Below are 18,714 nucleotides of genomic sequence, written 5' to 3' on the forward strand. Positions count from 1 at the left end.
AAAGCCACTCTTGGTAGGATTTTGTTGTTTTTTGTGATCTCATATTCTTTCATTTATCTGGAACCCAGTCTGGCATCCACTCATACACCAGGAAAAAAACACTTTGACACTAATGAGCTATCAGTGTTGAGGTTGTATCGCCTTTGTCTCAAATGGATATATCCAAAGACATGATGCCAGGCAGATTATGACATTGATGTTGTTTATTGTTATTGTCCTGTAATGGACTGCCATCCTGCCGATGACGCCTACCAGAGCTCCTTAAAACCATAAGCAGCGTTAAAAAGAGTGTGAAAATGAATATCTGCTGATATTTGCGTCTTGTAGTGTCCCATTAAGTATGAGAATAGTTTCCAATTGGTACTTGTAAGGTTATATTTGCAAAATAAAGGATTAATTTTAATGTAATTCATTCCAGCAATGACTCATGAAAACTTTACACAAGAAACATGTACAAAATGGTCTACTGCATTGGCACATTCCATGTCCACTCCATGTACACACTTCTTATGTTGCAAAATACCTTGTTTAGGTGGTAAATTGATTGCAATGTAATGGTGTTTTAAATTTGTATTCTGTGTACATTTATGTAATTGAGCAAAGATAAAATGCAAAGAGTTATGCTAAGTGTATAAGTTAAACTAGAATTAAGAAGTGAATTATCTTTCTAGTTTTAACCCGACACAGCCTTACAAGTGTTAGCATTAGTGCTTCACAGCTTACCCTTTTATCTGCATGTTTTTTCCCCGACAATATGCTTTATCTCCAAAATTAAGAATATGTATTTGTTAAATAGCAAATGTAATCTGTCTCTGTAGAAGTGAGTGTAGGTGTGCACATAAGTGTGCCTTGTGATGGACTGCTTTTCCATCACATCCACCCAAAGCTGCTGAGACAAGCTCTTGCTCCTTGAGTATTTTAACTGATTTAAGAAGGTTGAAGAATGCATGGATAAAAAGGAGATACAACAAATGACAAAGAAGACAACTACATGTGTGATTTCTCACTGTAAAATATACAGTCTTGGAAAAAATGGCATTTGCTTCTTAAGAAAAATATGCTTTTGAAGAGCTAGACAGAAAATGGCAGGTCCTCTTTGCCCAGGAAACACTGATTATTTTTGCTATAAGAAGAAGATTGTAAGGCAAACTTACAACCATTTGCTACTTCATAATGGTGAAACTTCAAAGCAGTGAAACACCTTCAAATTTATACAACTTTAATTTCAGCACTATTATTTTATGAAAACTGTGACGAGCTGATGCCCTTTCCAGGGTTGTTTCCTCCTTTGCTCCCTGTGTTGTCAGAATAAACTCTAACTCCCTGCATCCCTGAATTGAATTAGGTGGCTTTCAGATTTCAGAAGGGCTGACTTGAAGGAAATGAAAATGCCAACAAAAGGCAACAGTTATTCCTGGGGTGAGTCAAAACTGTTAAAGACAAAGCGATTGAGATTCTTCACTACGAACCAGTGTTGCTTTGATAGTGTTGCACTCTTTTTTTTCGGTAGACCCTTTGCCCCAAAAACCTATAAGGATTTGAACATTATTGATCAAAAATCCCATGTACCTCTCCCATTTCTTACTGTCTTTTGGCCTAGAAGTGAAAAAAGCCTCCCCTGTTGGAATGAAAGACAGCAGATTATTCTTAGTGGCATATGATTCAACTATATGGTGAGCAAGAACGATGGCTATTAGAGGTGTCTGTGATTGGATGAATGAATGTAGGTTACCTGCCACAGCGGTTGCCAAGCTCATTCCGGTGACTGCAAATTTTTATTTCAACCAACATCTCATACAATGCATCATTCTTACTTTTAACTGATGTCATCGTTTAGTCATCTGTCGCTTTTATTTTCTGAATCTAAGAAATTCTAAAACATGTTGCGAAAGCTTACATTCATTTTACTACTTTCTTTTTAATGCACTCTTTTAGAAAATGCTTGCTCAAATAATTATCTGAATGCTGATAAAACTGAATGCTAGAGGAGAATAATGACTTCAGTGCTATGTTCACTTGACTGCTCACTTGTAAGAAATGCTTCCTAATGAGCAGACAAGGGAAAATGGTGGTCCGCTCATTGCTCCCCTTTAGCATTCAATATTGTTTGCACTCATGTCTACTCACTGCTAAACATCAGCATTTTAATACAACTAAGGGAAGCAAAAGCAACAGAAGTGGCAACAGGAACTTAAATATTTAAAGTTATGGAAATGTATACACAATTTCTTTTTTAGAAATAAATGCAGGCCAGATAGGTAAACAATTAGATCAATTAAAGTAAGAATGATGCACTTATGATGAAATTAACTGGAATAAAACCCTGAGCTACCATAGTAGAACAAATCTGTAGTATACATAAGGTAAACCTACTGTATTAACGAGTAGTTCTTATTGCAAATGGGTTTCATTGAATCAGAACAAATGACCATCAACAGTAATGAAAATGTTATTTCTGAAAGTATTTCAGCATTCAAGTGGGAGTCTGTAGTGTTAACTCACATTGATTTTAAATCAAATGATGTTGAGCACAAAGATGTACTGGTAATATGCATCCAGCATGGCACAAATTGCGTTTTCTGTTTTTATTTGCACAATGACTAATATGATTGTGATTAAAATAAAATTATGATTAAAATGTTTTAAAATGTGACCTTGGCTTTAAGTGTAGTGCAAATTGTTATAATGTTTATGGCATTAACTATGTTAAAGTAAAAAGGTTCAAATGATAAAACCTTTTTGTGTATGCTGCTCCAGTTTACTTACATGTATCTCATATAATATGAGATGTTGACGTAATCTTCAATTTCCTACAGACAATTGAACATCATTGCTCTTTTGTACTATAATAGTAGCACATACAGTGCCCAGCATACAGAAGACAATGAAATTCTTAATTACATGTTCAACAGTCATGCAACAAGTGGTCACCCTTTGGCCACATGATAGGCTTCATTTTACTGAATAGAAAACACTGAGTCTTTAAATTGTCCCAGTGTGAGTGTGGATGTTTGCGGATGAAAATGATTAACAGAGTTAATTCCTACTCTTCTACGTGATGCTGGTATGATACTATACTTTCAAAAAGTGTGTGACATCGTACTGTGTAAGACTTCTATCTTGGTTGAAGGAACATGCAAAAACCTCTTACTCTGGATGAAAAGGTGAAGTACAAGGCTGAGATCCCTGTGCTTTTGTTGATTTTCCATGGATGCAGCTGCTTCACCCCACATTCCTAACATTTGGCTCATATGGCATTTTTTAATATGACATTCACTAAACGCTCAATTTCCGCATGACCCTGAACTGGAGAAGTTGGTTGGAAAACGAATGGATGGATTCTTTATTATATGCTGAACTGATATACAGTAGATTTTCACAGAGTGTGGACATTTGGAATAGAATATTTGTTGTTACAGTTTGCAGTCTGTAATTGATGCACAAAACTTGACAACTTCTGTAGCTTTTAAAACAGCACTTTTAACTGACAGTTTGTAAACCTTTTCATTTTTCACTATGTACTTCATTCCACTTGAGCACTCATTCATTTAATGAGACACACACAATAAGATAATTTGCTTAATTAGAAGTAACAAAGCTGTCTTCATAGATTTTACATTTGAAACAGTGGCTGTGTTCAGAATGCTTTTTCATTGACTGGATTGTACACAACTCATCTATTCAATGTATTGTGGTCAGTTTTTGCATGGGAAAAAACAGAGTAGATAACATTATTATACAGTAAGCTGAATGCACAACTTTACACAATTTAAGCATTCTATCAAACTCCAAATAACCAGCATTATGATGGCTGAAGCCTTAAAAAACATTTTCCATTATAGAAAAGTCAAAAGGAAACAGAAACAAGTCTCTGTCATTACCAAAGCCAGGACAGAAAACGGGGACTGTTTACAGTTCATTTCCATACAGTTTACTTTTATAAAGAACAGTTAAGCATTTTCAAATTAATGGAGAAAGCACAAAGTAAAAAGATACAGTTATAGACTGGATATGCACAGTAATATACTGTAGTATTAAAGAACACAACAACAACAAATTTACTTTATTGAGTGCTGCTCTGCTTACACATGGACTCAAGACACTTATACAGCCATTCAAAAATGTCAGAAAATGTTTGAAATTTTTCAATCAGATGAGGAATAATAAAGACTAAAACCTCCATTACATTGTCCCAAGAATAGAGGAATCTACAAGGAGAGCCTAATATGCTACTTTGATTTAGTATGAATTACGTTTGTGAATAACCTGTGTGACAGATAGGGGGCGCTATCGCTCCCTTGAACCCTCAGACAATACGCCAGACACCAGATAAAAGTCCAATAATTGACTTTATTAATAATGCACAGTGCACAAAGCACCCTCTTCTCCACAATACTCATTAAATATACTACAATAACTAATCGATACAATCCTCCACTCCCAGACGCGTTGCCACCCTTCCACCCAGCTCAGCTTGTCATCTGGGAGGTCCCAGCATCCTTTTATAGTCCCTGACCCGGAAGTGTTTCCGATCCCCCAGTTCATGTGATCTCCTATCACTTCCGGGTCAGAAAAAAAGTCTTCTTTTTCACCCCGGAAGCATGTCATTCCCCTTGTCCATGTGACTCGGACGTACTTCCGGGGCATAAGGCAAATAATCACTGTTCCTCCCTGCAGAGCCCCCTAGCGGCCCCCATGGTATCCAGCAGGGCTGTGAATAACGACTTCAATGTCTATGATGCCCTGCTGGCATTCGGGGCACCTCCATGCTGCAGGGAGGGCTCCACCTGTCGGCGTGGGGGTATTGGCCGAGATGAACGGCTGGCCATATATCACACCTGAGAACATACAGTAAGTGACAGAGATAGTATTTCCGGTGGTGGTCAAGAGGGTAAGCCACTCCACCTGGTAGCTAGGAATCAAAATCTGAGAAAGTAGCTCCAGCATTCTTATAGATATCCCATTTATCATTCTTTTTTGTATCATGGTGTCCCTGTCATACTTTTACAATACAGCAAATGGAATAAAACTAACCATGATTGTGCATTGTGGAATTAACTAATAAAGAGAGGAACAAAAAGTAGTAATTCAAAGGGATTTCTAAGAAAAAGGCAGATAAGTCAAATCAATGCACTATGAAAAAATTCAGCAACCATAAACAAAGCCCAAGAATCAAGATAAACTGCTTCATAAGCTAGACTTCTTCAGACAACTGATGTTTTGATTGTAAAACAAAGTGCAAACACAAATGAATCATGACATCAAGCAGAATGTAACAACATCAGAAGCGCAAAGGGATAACATTACTGATGTCAAAGTTGGAATCTTTAAAAACTGTGGAAAAAAATCACCAAGATCACCTTATTCCTGAGATTCCTTTATTATATATGTTCCTCCCAAAAGTTAGATTAATGAAACCATAATTTCTAGAATTTTTAGAACTCTTAGGTCATCCCCAATGGTAAAGGTTTGAATTTATCTTTTTATATTAATATAACACATACAGTATCAATAGCCATCCATGTATAATACTCAACTATAAAAATGAACTTTTATCATAATCTAAAAATCTGAAATTCTTTGTATAAAAAGCACACAAATTTCAGCCTAGAAGTAAACCATTTTGAAGAAGTGATTGTAAACATTTACTTCCCAGAAGCAAAATCTAATCTATATGCTGGTTACTAAGACAGCCATTCATAGCTATTATACAAAAATGACTTGCTAATACCTTCCTTCCTTGTTTGCATTATAGCTTACTTCGCCTTAACATATATCATCAGATGATAGCTACATAGCAGACAGCGTTGTTAATAAGAAGGCTCAATATATGAAAGATGCAATACCCAAAGAAAAGGTTTAGAAATATTCCCAAAAATCACAAAAACAACTGCTGGAAAGTCTTAAGGTTGTGCTTATAAACATTAAAAATCAATGTCTATTGTGTATTCAGATCCTTCTAACATAGTCTTGTAGCTTAGTCCTTATTTTAGCTTAGGCTTTTAAACAAGAAAAATTGTTTGGAATATTGTAAAAAGATAGTATTGTAGCATATTGTAAAATATATGAAATTCTGAATCTCATTTAATTTAATAAGTTTGAAGAATTGAGCAGAATAATGGAACAATGACTAGTAAACAAACTGAAAGAAGTAAAAAGTAACCTTGGCACCACTTTATAAGATTTGGAATGTGAATTTCTTATCAGTTTTTTTCTTCTTCACTTAAAAAACATGTACCTGTTTAAATAAATTCTGCTCTCATATCAAAGTCTCTTTGAGGGTAAAAGCTGCTGCCAAGTAAGATATCTCCAAAAAGTCAGAATACAAAGAAACAAAGCAGAACTACTCAGACAGGTGCTGGCTTTATCTAGACATGAAATATTTACAAAGAGCAAGAGAGAGCTGGGGGTAGGGGACAGCCCATATCACAGATCCTGAAAAAGAAAACTGATGACATGATAGGGTAACAAACCAGACAAAATAAAACTCTGCTGTACATTGCAACACAGTAGGCCGTACTAAGTCAGGAGTTTGTTGCTAAAAGCACACATCCTATTAGTCAGTAGAGTATGACAATACCATCAGTATGCATTACAAAATGTTTCACATTACTAATGCATATGCAGATTACATATGCTGACTCAAAACATGCAAAGACCATTTTACTCATTAGTCTACTATTTGCCAACAAGCTGTGACAGACAAGACAGCTGTTGTTAGTACCTTTACTTGACATTAGAGACAGTAATTCTACACTCATCACCTTCTGCAAAAAATCCAGTGTCACTGAAAAACATGCCTATGTGGGACTGATTCAAGGAAACTGAACAGGGACATATCTCTCACGTTTATTTCATTCTGCTTGACTGTAATTGTATATGGACTTTCCTCTTCTCTAATATCTGCTTTAATCATGACTTTACCATTCTGTCTCTCTGGCTACTTATTTAATCAACTGTTCTATTTGTTCTTTATTAATGCCATCTTTTGCCTTGAATTTTAAAATGTCATTGAAAGCCTTTGTTTTTACTGCTTATTTTGAAATGTGTCCTTGCTTGCTGTACTCAGCTGTGATATTGCATTTGTACAAATGAGACTAACTAAATATAGATTAATTGACTGATAGGTTGTATAAACTATTACCATTAAAACCATAAAGCTGTTTATTACCCCAAAACTTTAGTAAAAAGGACTGTTGCATTACAGCATGGAATAGATCTAGTTCCTAGACTTTATTGTAGTTTTTCTTAGCTTGGTAATTTGCACCGTTACAAACAAAGCAGTACCTCATTGAACTCAAGCTTAATATGTGTCTACATTCTCTGTTCACTCCCAACTTTAACAGCTAAAAGTATTTAAGTAAACTTGTTACTCCTCTCATTTATTTCTGCTTGTTTCCTGGTAAATCACCACTAATTCATCATTGTTTAGTTGCATTTTCCTCATTTTTACATTATTTATAATCTTTATGTAGACAATTCCTTTATTCAAGGCAATTTACTACAGAACCATTAGGCACACAATTCAAGTAGCAGATTACAAACTACAAAGTTAACAAATGACCGAGAAGAAAATTAAAACTACAGAACACATAAAGTAGAGCACAAGCATGTATGATGCACACAAGATTTCAACTGGTTACTCTTTTTCTTTAAAGTTGGTTTTATTTATTTATATGTACTTTCTTCCACCATCTTAAAACAATAATCTAATTAAACAGACTTAAAAGTTTGCCTTTACATACAAATGTAGTGTATAGCAAAATAATGAGTATGACACTGCGATTTATGCTTTAAATGGTTTTTGAGGGGTATGCTGCATGTGATATTTTCTGTATTTATATACTGTATGTGATATTTGCTGTATTTACATATTTTTATAATAAAAGAAAATCTTGAGATGAGACTATTTCTAAGAGATTTTTTCAAATCCCGCCCTCCTCTCAGACATTTCAGGTTAATGGCCCGCGGCCACGGTCCTCTCACCTCTCATTTGTGCGAATGCTTTTGTCAGACACAGTTCCTGCGCTCTTATAAATTTTTACAATTTCCTCACTTTAAGTTCCCAATAAAAGAAGGCTTATTATGTCTAAATCTTATTGAAGGATTTCATCCCAAAGGGTTATCAATGGAAGAAATGAGTACATGGGCAATCCTAGCACAGAGAAGTCAAATGAATTAACACAAAAATTGTTGATCAGTTACACGGCAAATTGGTTAAATGCATATCAATAGACTATACTGAAACAGTTGGTGGTGATGGTGCGGAAGATGAAAACATCAGCTTACAACATCCCATAGAATATCTACAACCGTTAACACCATCTGATCTTCCACCGGCCAAATTACTGTTGAAAGAAGGATGTATCGTAATGTTATTGTGTAATTTATGTATGAGTGATGGGCTATGCAATAGGACAAGGTTAGTTGTATTCAAAATTGGTCAAACATTTCTGACATGCAAAATTTTAACAGGCAACAAGAAAGGTAATGTAGTACATCTTCCGTGGATTAGACACCAAAGGAGATCTTGATATCCTATTCATATACTGCTCAAAAGAATTAAAGGAACACTTTTTAATGAGAGTATAGCATAAAGTCAATGAAACTTATGGGATATTAATCTGGTCAGTTAAGTAGCAGAGGGGGTTGTTAATCAGTTTCAGCTGCTGTGGTGTTAATGAAATTAACAACAGACATTTGCACTGATGATATTCAACCTTCTTTGTGCCTTACAAGAAATTTGTTACAAGATGTTGAATCAGTATTAAAAGTCAAGACACAGTAAGTTTCACAGTTTTATTATAATCTTCCATTGTTTTGCCTTTCTGACAATTTTTGGAGGGGTTGGCAATTAACAAATTCTGTGAGTTAGCGGTAGACTTTTTAAGGAAGCATGAGGTTCTTCCAATTCATTTAAGTGATTGCTAGGCTCCTAAACCAAGAGGGTTTACCCTTCTTACAACCACCATTCACATTTTTTTACCAACTTTTAGGTTCCAAATCATCATAGATAATTTAAGTAAAGCTAATTCTGAGCATGTGCGGCAAAGTCCAACAGAGACTGTGAAACTATAATACACTAAGTGTGGAATTGGTCAAAGAAGAGTGAATCAGGTTTAAAAGCTTTTTACATACAATGCAGAAGACATACATCTTAAAATTTAGAAGAATTAAGATGTTAAAGAGAATTATGCAATGGATAATTAAGGTGCTAAAAAAGAAATTGCAAAGAAAAAAAAATCTGTAAGCTTGCAAGTCAACTAATTCCATTGCTAACTGTAGGTCTTACGAGCAAATGACAGCAAAGGTTAAAAGGTTATTGAAAACTGTGAAAAGGAATTTGGAGGGAAATATAGTAGAAGATGCAAAAGATGATACAAAGAGATTCTTCCTGTATTTCAGTAGTAAAAAATGGTCAAGGAGGGAGTAAAGTGTATTAGAAACAGTATGTGTGAACTTAAATATACAGATAATAAAATATCAACTGCTCTAAGTTTACATTTTTCAAAAAGGTTCATGTGTGAACAAGTTGATCATCACCCAGCAGCTACAGGGTCTATTAAGGAGGTACTTAGTGATTGGAATATTGAGCAGAGAGCTAGAGAGTGAACTGTTTCTGAAATTAAAAAGGCTATAATCAAATACTGTACATTGTCAGGACAGATAACATTTATCTTTGAGTGCTTAAGGAAATTGGTAAATAAATACGTAATCATTAACACATTTTTAAAAAATCAGTGTACACTGGGGAAATTACTACACACTAACCAATGTTATATAAAATATGATTGGGCCAATTCAAGTGAATACAGGCCAGAAAGCTTAACATGCATCACAGCTAAATTAATGGAGATAAAGTAAAGAAAAATATCAAGCAACACATGGCATTAATGGGTGAATTGGTGAAAGTCAATGTGGATTTAGATCATGTTTCACCAGTATGCTGGAATTTTATGACAAAATAACTAATAATTATGATATAATTGATCTTAAATTAGGTAAGGATGTACATGAGAGGCTAAACATCAAATTAAAGGAAGTGGGAGTTCAAGGCACAGTACTTAAATATACGCAACATTGGCTTAAACACTGGAAGCAGTGGGTAATGATGTGAAGAACTTTTGTTTGAAATAAGTGGTCCTCAGGGATCACTGTTCTTTTACTAAATATAACTGATCTACATAAAAATACAAATATCATTTGTATAATTTGTAGATGATACTACACCAGGCATAATGGCTGATAATCTAGCATCAGCCAAATAATTAAAGATAGATCTGATTAGTATTCTGCTGAATGCTCTGTCTGACATTCATATGCCAATTACCATGTTTTGACCATGCAGTGAATCTCATACACTCTAAACAGTATTTTTTAATTTCACCCTGTTGCATGTTTCTTTATGTGAGTGTTTCTTAAATGACAGCTGGACAATGAGAAATATGATAATCTTACATGTCAGGTCTTCACATAAAGTCCGCAGGGCTAATAAAGTCCTGGAGCTGCTTACTAACATGGACCTCAACACCATCAAAAATCTGATATAAACATAAAACTCACTATAAACAAAGAATTTACTGGTCACATTGCATAGAGGAATTGCTGTTTTTATATATATATATAAGATGCTAGTAAAGGCAGCACTATGAAAAATATTACACATTTTTCTTTATGCAGCCATAGGGACCAGAACCATTACATAAAATAAATGTCCTGTTTTAGATGACGATGGTACGGAAATAATTGAAACAAAAAATGTTTATAATGAAATTACTTACTTTTGATTTTATTAGCAGAATTACAAGATTATTATAGCAGGGTGCAGGTGGCAATCTCTGTACTTATTAGAACTTTAAACTGAAAATAATAATAAGAAATAACAAAAATACATGGTTAGGAATTTAAATGACATTTATCAGACTGCACCGTGATTTTCAACACAATATATAGGCTGAAAATTGAGATGAGGTTTCAGGTATTAGGTTTAAAGTAAGGAATATTTTTCATTAATAGATGTTGATTTACGTTAGGAAAACAGCTGTTAGAAATTAGTTCATTTACCAATTATTATTTCATTTTAAGCTTTCAATTAACTAAGTGCCCACTGGTGTAGTATATGTATTGTTATAACAGCACTGCCAAAACACAAAAGATGATTTTATGACATTGTGCTCTATAAACAATAAACAAGGGATCTGTTTCACAAGACGTCAAACAAATTTTTCCCAAAATTAAAATGCAAACAAAATGTGTTGTTAAAAATGATCATCACAAGCAGAAAAGCTCAATAAATTATATTTATAGTATGAATATGCTTTTACTTCAGTTCATGAGAAAGCAAATTGCATAAGTTACTCTATACCTAATAAATAAACATGTTATTCTGATCTTTCTTTTCAAAAATGTATAAGCAGTACATCAACAATTTGATATTTAATGCAGATACTGAATATTCTGATTAAAAGCAATAGTTTCATCTCGTGTTTCTACTACCCCTAAAGCTAGCAGAAAACAAACAAAAAAAAACATAAAAAATCTAGTGTTGACTGACCTCAAGCTGCAAGACGTACTATACATAAAGGGAGATCTGAGAATCTGAAAGTATCACAAACACGTTTTCTCCTATTTTGCATGCAATCTTCTCTAGCATTTTTATTCTAAAATTTAAAAACCTCTTTTGGCATGAGTGTTTTTTTTATTTAAGATGTATATCAAAACCAATTAACTTTCAATACTATAGTAAATTTAAGTAAGTAAGTAAGTGACAATAAAGGAATATCCAAACCACTTTCTTGATCCACCTCTTCTAATAGTTTGAATATGACACAAAATAGGATACAAAAACAATCAAAAGTCATCAATTCTAAATTTTAAGTGACTTCCTTTAAAGTTAATGCACCCCATTATTTGCATTATACACTACCAGTAAAAGTTTGGAAACCCCCAGAAATGTTCATGTTTTTTTAAGAAATTGATACCTTTTTAATTAAGATATCATTAAATTGATTTTAAAAATACAGCCAAGATATTACTAATGCTTATAATAGCTATTACTATTTGATATTATTGATTTTTAATTTATTATTCACGTTTATCTGCAATCTCCATTTTCAGCAGCCATTCCTTCAGTGTCCTGTTGGTAAACTCCATTAGTTTATTTTAAGTTTGTCATGCTTACATGTTAATTGATTATTAGAGAAGCCTTTGTTAAATGCATTAGTGCATTTGCTGAATGCTGAAACTGTCATTCTGTTCACTTGTGTTGAAGGTACTAGCATTCCTAAAGTTCAGTTCTGGGTTCAAACGTCGCCAAATGAAACAACTTTCTCAAGAAACATGTCAGTTTATCATTTTGGTTTGTTTTTCTCTTGCGATAGATTGGCAAAAAAACTGAAGATTTCATACTAAGCTCTCTATCACTGTCTTGAAAGAAGAAGTCAAAATGGATCTAGCTAGGATAAAAAAAGAAGGATAAGGCTCAGTTGCACAACTGCGGAAGAGCATAAGTACATCAGAGTTTGAAGTTTGAGAAACATATTTCTTACTATTCCTCAGCTGGCTTCTTCCTTAAATACATGTCAAATACCAGACACTTCCTGGATGCTAGCCTATGAGAAAGAGTTTTAAAGAAAAAGCCAAATGTGAAACTGGCAAATAACAAGAAAAGTTTCAAATGGCTGAAATAATACAGACACTGGACAGAAGATGACCGGAAGAGCACATTATAGTCAGTATCCCAGAGTAATCTTTTCTCAGTTGCAGATGACACTGGTTTTTGGCAATTAATTAGCTTTCTATATAGCCCAGTAGTACTAGGTTGTTGTACCGTGTTAGCCATTATGAATGTAGAGAAAAGCCAAGCAAAATGACACCTTTTATTGGCTAACTAAAAAGATTACAGTATGCAAGCTTTTGAGGCAACTCAGGCCCCTTCTTCAGGCAAGATGTAATTACACCTTGCCTGAAGAAGGGGCCTGAGTTGCCTCGAAAGCTTGCATACTGTAATCTTTTTAGTTAGCCAATAAAAGTGTGTTTGCTTACTCTCTATATAGCCCAGGAAAAAGAAAGAGCCATTAAGATAAAACTAAGGTTGAATGGAAGATTACTTGGGACAAATGATTTTCATAGTTCAAAGCTGAGTCCTGTCTAATTTATTCTTAAATAGCACATTCATGGTAAGTTGACCTTAAGTGTATAATTCAAAGTGAACTATTGAGGAAATGCTTAGAGAACAAAACTTCATAAAATGTTTAAAAAAAATCAGAACCTACCTCATTAGACCTCCAATCAGAGCCGGCCCGAGACAATTTCGAAGCAAACTGATACCGAGGGCCCCGTAAGGGGCACGACCCCTGCAGTTAGGGGGTCTGGGGCAGAGCTCCGGCTGGCAAGCGATTTCCTGCATTCTGAGCTGCAGAAATGCGTTTTCCCGGCATCTACAACCATCACTTTTTGACGATTTCCGTTTGACACTGACAACCGTACCCGTAACACACTGACAGGAGCCAAATTTGCCGGCTGTCAGCGCATTACTATTTGGCAATTTTCGGGAATAAAAGGAAGACATTTGGAATACAATAATTTCAAGCTGTGGAAATTCGGCAAGGCCTAACTACTATCTACAAGACGTTCTTTCTAACAAAATGGAAATATATTGATATGAAGGAAAGTGATGGCTTTACGAATGAGAAGGGCCCCTTCTATGTTCTGTTGAGAATGCAGTGCGGCGGAGCAGCTCTGACTGAAGCGTAAGTGGCCACCTACTGAGGACAGAGGCACAGATGAGCCATGGAGGCGGCAACAGGCGCGCGGGCCTGAGTGAAGCGTAATGAAGATTGGAGTGCCGAGTGGAGATGTCCACGTGGAGTTATTAGGTGATGGAATATGTTGCCCGTGAATTATATATATAAAAAAATTAGTAATAGAGGTTGGAGTGAAGGAGTCTGTTGCTCCATTGGGCCCTCCGCAGCACCGTTGCATCACAGGAAAAAAAAAAACCTTGGGCGCAGTGGGCCCCCTCAAGCTGTGGGCCCAAAACGGTCACTTCGTTCACTTTGCCCTAAGGCCGGCTCTGCTCCAACCCTACTCTTTTTCAATTTACTATAGCATGTATGTATTTGTGGCCATCTACAGTATAAACGTAAGGCTATTGTGATAGGACCTTTCCAAAATATTCTGGTAACAGACAGAAGGAGAGGAAACAAGAAGCATATAAGGAATTACTGTATATTATTAATTAGACTCATTTTGCAAATAACATTTGAATATGATAGCAAAGGAGCAGCCAGTCCATATAACAGAATAACATTTGCGTGCTGACTTTTTGGAATTCATCCATTCATTGATCTTTAGGAACTTTTTAATGAGCAAATTCTAATGGACACAGCTGAAGAGTCAAGAACTAATAAACTTGCCCAAGATGCTGTGCCAGAGTATCTTTTTTCTGTTGATGTAATGCTGTTCTATGACTTCACAGTTATTTCTTCCAAATAGTAAGATTAGCATTAAAGATTAAGCTAATTTCTATATTTCTGATCAAGTGTTTTGTCATTTGCTTTGTTTTAATGTACTGTACTTGCATATTTTTTGGGCTAGCAATACACCACCAATATAAAAAGGACCCATTTTCAAAGAAGCATGAGCCTGTTGAATTATCTCAGATAAACAAAAGTATAAGGCATATTCTCTTCCTTATAATGATTTCACTCTTTTGTTTAACTTTTAATCTGTAGCTGTTATTTTTGCTCAGTGCTGCACTTTGTAATGTTGATATTATGTGACACATAATGTTAGCCAATAAATAAGCTGCTACTGAGTTGGACTTGAGACAATGAATGGAAAGGATCAGGTCTTCAAATTAAATGTTCAATCACCTTTAAGCATGCTCCATTTATGTTCAGAAAAGCATTTTTTCCAGAAGTTGTTTATTTACCCATATTTTAGTAGTTATACCTGTGTTTGAGACGATGTGAGCATACAAAAAGATGACATGAAATGTGGATTACGTGCTGGTCATTATAGATATCTATTCGGTCATTCTGCATAAACCCATGAAATCAAACATTTTTCTCACCCATCACTACAGACTACAAGGGGTAAGTAACATATAAAAAGTACTTTTTGGTGGAGTATTTCTTTAAGCAGAGTTAATACAGGTAAACTCTGAAAAAAGTAAGTGATTTTGGTCAATTGGATCCAGAAATAATATATACAGTACACAGTTCTCCTTTTTATGCAATAGAGAAAACATTTACCCGATAAACCTTTTCACCTAACACTGTATCTTGTACATTTCTTGCATCCCATTTTATACAACTTCCCATGAGAAAATGCACAGAATTTTAAAATTTTATCAGCACCAATTTTGTGTTGCCACCATGGATCCGTTTAGTTTGCAATACTGTATTTAATAAAAAGGGAGCAAAAGAAGTTTTAAAATACTGAATGTGCTTTTCAAGTGCTGGAAGCTAAAACATTCAAGAGAATGATGCCTGAAAGAACAGACAGAAGTTGATATTAGTTCCAGTAAAAAATCATAGTATATTGTTACAATTCAGAACACTTTCCAAACTTTCAGTAGTTGAGCCAGAACCTAGAAAATCAGAAAGTTTGTCTGACTTAACCCTATTTATGCCACCTGACCTATGTAGAAGTTTGGAGATAAAGGTCATTAGTTGTAGAAACATGTCGTCATCAGTGTTAAAGCAAACACACATTCAAACACAACCAGATGAGCATCTGCAGGAAAGGTGACTAGGCCATTAATCACTAAAAGACTCACAGCATCTAATGGCTTAGCTGTTAACCATGGTACTTTTGCAGCTGGACAAACATGGGATAAGCAGTAGCTGTAAGTGAATGCACAAAGATTTATGGCTTTAAAATGACTTCAAATCAAGATCTACCAATACAGTATAGCCTACTGCTGAAGAACAGCACACAAGTAATATTATCACTGTTGTCTACTCATACTTTATTCCACATTTTTCATGAACAGCTCTCAGGAACCTAAAGAGCATTAACACCATAAAAATAATACCTAAACATTAACAATAAATATTACTAATTTTACTTTCTCTACTATGTTTATGGTGTGTTACTCAATGGTATCTGAAAAATATTTTTTATGAAGCGATTAGCAGAAAAATATAAACAAAGTGATTAAGGGCACATACTCAAGATATTGGGAAAGCAATCATTTTATCAGAGAAACTGGTTTGACTGAAGAATAACTAAAATGCTGACTTTGAACAGGAACATCATTGTTTGTACAAAAGTGACTAATATAGTACAAATGTGACTAATATATAATCATATTTTCTGTGTAACAGCTTTGGCGTTGGGGTTCTATAGAAGTTGCAACAGTAAATTTCAAAGAATTTTTCTAGAGAAGAGCCAATTCATAATAGCCAACACGGTACAACACCCTAGTACTAAAGAATTTTTCTTTAACAAAAGCAAATATCAGACAATTTCCACAGGGATTAGTAAAGTACTGTATATCAAATCAAATAAACTGGGAAATATCAATACAATAAATCAAGAAAATGTTTTCTTTAAAATTTAAACTAAACAATAACACAATACAAACATACTTTATTTTATTTTGGGCCTTTAGTAAACACTAACTCAAGGCACTTCATTAATAAAAAAAAGAACAACTATGAATTTGCATAACTGGAGCACTGGTTTAAACAGAGTTTGTATGTGACAGTGTAGCATCTTAGTATGTTGCAATGTCTACACATAAACTAATACTAAGTAAATATACATGTTATTTGAATAACTAATCTGAAATTTTTTGTTATCTATTTCTAACTGGCTGTGCTGTGATCATCACTTACTGATCCAGCCTCTAATCTTTTTGTATCTTTGTGGACAGTGACTCAGTTTCACAAATAAATCCAGGTCATTGGAAGCCATTCTATTAGGCTATTATGTGAAAGTCCAAAGAAAAACAATGATCTACAGGGACTGAAAAATTTACAATCAACATTGGAACAAAATACATTTGCACTGCAGTTCTGTGCTCTGATTTTTCATTCAAAAACATGAGTTTTTACATGTTGTCATTAAAAGGATAATCATTTCATACATGCAATGAATATTTAAAAAAATGCTTGAATAGTTTCTCTTTTTCTCAAAATTACTAGTGAGTTGAGAAGAAGGTTACTATCCTGACATAAAGGGACACAAAGTATATAAAGTCCTGACAGACTAAAGCATAAATGCACTGTGTAAAGAGGTGTTAATTCTGGTCTGTCTGTTAGGCTTGATTACACTCTTTCCCATCTTTCAGTCTAAGACTTCCCTGTCACCTGCTTCTTCCCTTGGTGTTTTTTAAAAAGCACTAGGGTCTCTTCCTTTCTACCAGTGAGCATTTGGTCAACATACCTTACAACTCTGTACTAACTATTCAACTGGAAGGGGATAGTTTTTAAACCCCATCCAAATTTTTTTTCTGAATCAGCTCGCTGAATCTACAAGGCCAAAAGATCAATTCACCATATATTGATCCCTGGTGCCCTTTAACAGCTTTTAAACAGTAGATCATGTTACCATAAAAAACTGGTAGTTCTACATGATGATTTTCTCTGTTTTGGAAGTTAAAGCACCTTCTTTTGGTAGGTACCCATCCATCCATCCATCTATCCATCCTCTTCCACTCTTCCAGCAGCTTGAGCAGAGATACTCAGACTTCCCACTCCCCAGCCATTTCTTCTTGCTCTTGCGGGGGAATCCCAAGGCGTTCCCAGGCCAGCCGAGAGACATAGTCCCTCCAGCATGTCCTGGGTCTTCCCTGGGTCCTCCTCCTGGTTAGACGTGCCCGGAACACCTCACCAGGGAGGCGTCCAGGAGGCATCCTAATCAGATGTCCGAGCCACCTCATCTGACTCCTCTCAATGCGGAGGAGCAGCAGCTGTACTCTGAGCCCCTCCCGGATGACTGAGCTTCTCACCCTATCTTTAAGGGAAAGCCCAGACACCCTGCGAAGGAAACTCATTTCGGCAGCTTTTATTCGCGATCTCGTTCTTTTGGTCACTACCCATAGCTCATGACCACAGGTGAGGGTAGGAACATAGATCGACTGGTAAATTGAGAGCTTTGCCTTAAAACTCAGCTCTTTTTTCACCACGACAGACCGATGCAGAGCCTGCATCATTGGTGTGATCACATCATGAGTGTGTCGATCTCACACTCCATTCTTCCCTTATTTGTGAACAAGACCCCGAGATACTTGAACTCCTCCACTTGGGGCAGTATCTTGCTCCCAACCCTGAGAGGGCACTCCACCCTTTTCCGGCTGAGGACCATGGTCTTGGATTTGGAGGTGCCAATCCAGAGAGAGTTGAAGATCACGGCCTGATGAAGCAAACAGGACAACATCATCTGCAAAAAGCAGTGACCCAATCCTGAGTCCACCAAACTGGACCCCCTCAATGCCTTGGCTGCGCCTAGAAATTCTGTCCATAAAAGTTATGAACAGAATCGGTGACAAAGGGCAGCCCTGGCGGAGTCCAACTGTCACTGGAAATGGGTTCGACTTACTGCTAGCAATGTGGACCAAGCTCTGACACCGATCGTACAGGGCCCTTATCAGGGGGCCAATACCCCATACTCTCGGAGTACCCCCTACAGGATTTCCCGAGGGACATGGTCAAACGCCTTTTCCAAGTCCACAAAACACATGTAGATGGGCTGGGCAAACTC

At 35.7% G+C, this 18,714-nt stretch overlaps 1 protein-coding gene across 1 annotated transcript in view; it reads right to left on the reverse strand.

Moving 5' to 3' along the window:
• Positions 1-18,714, reverse strand: part of dnajc4 (DnaJ (Hsp40) homolog, subfamily C, member 4) — a 204,673-nt gene that overhangs the window by 22,697 nt on the left and 163,262 nt on the right. The gene's annotated exons all lie outside the window — the stretch shown is intronic.

Source organism: Polypterus senegalus, chromosome 8 (assembly GCF_016835505.1).
Source record: "Polypterus senegalus isolate Bchr_013 chromosome 8, ASM1683550v1, whole genome shotgun sequence".
Classification (NCBI taxonomy): domain Eukaryota; kingdom Metazoa; phylum Chordata; class Cladistia; order Polypteriformes; family Polypteridae; genus Polypterus; species Polypterus senegalus.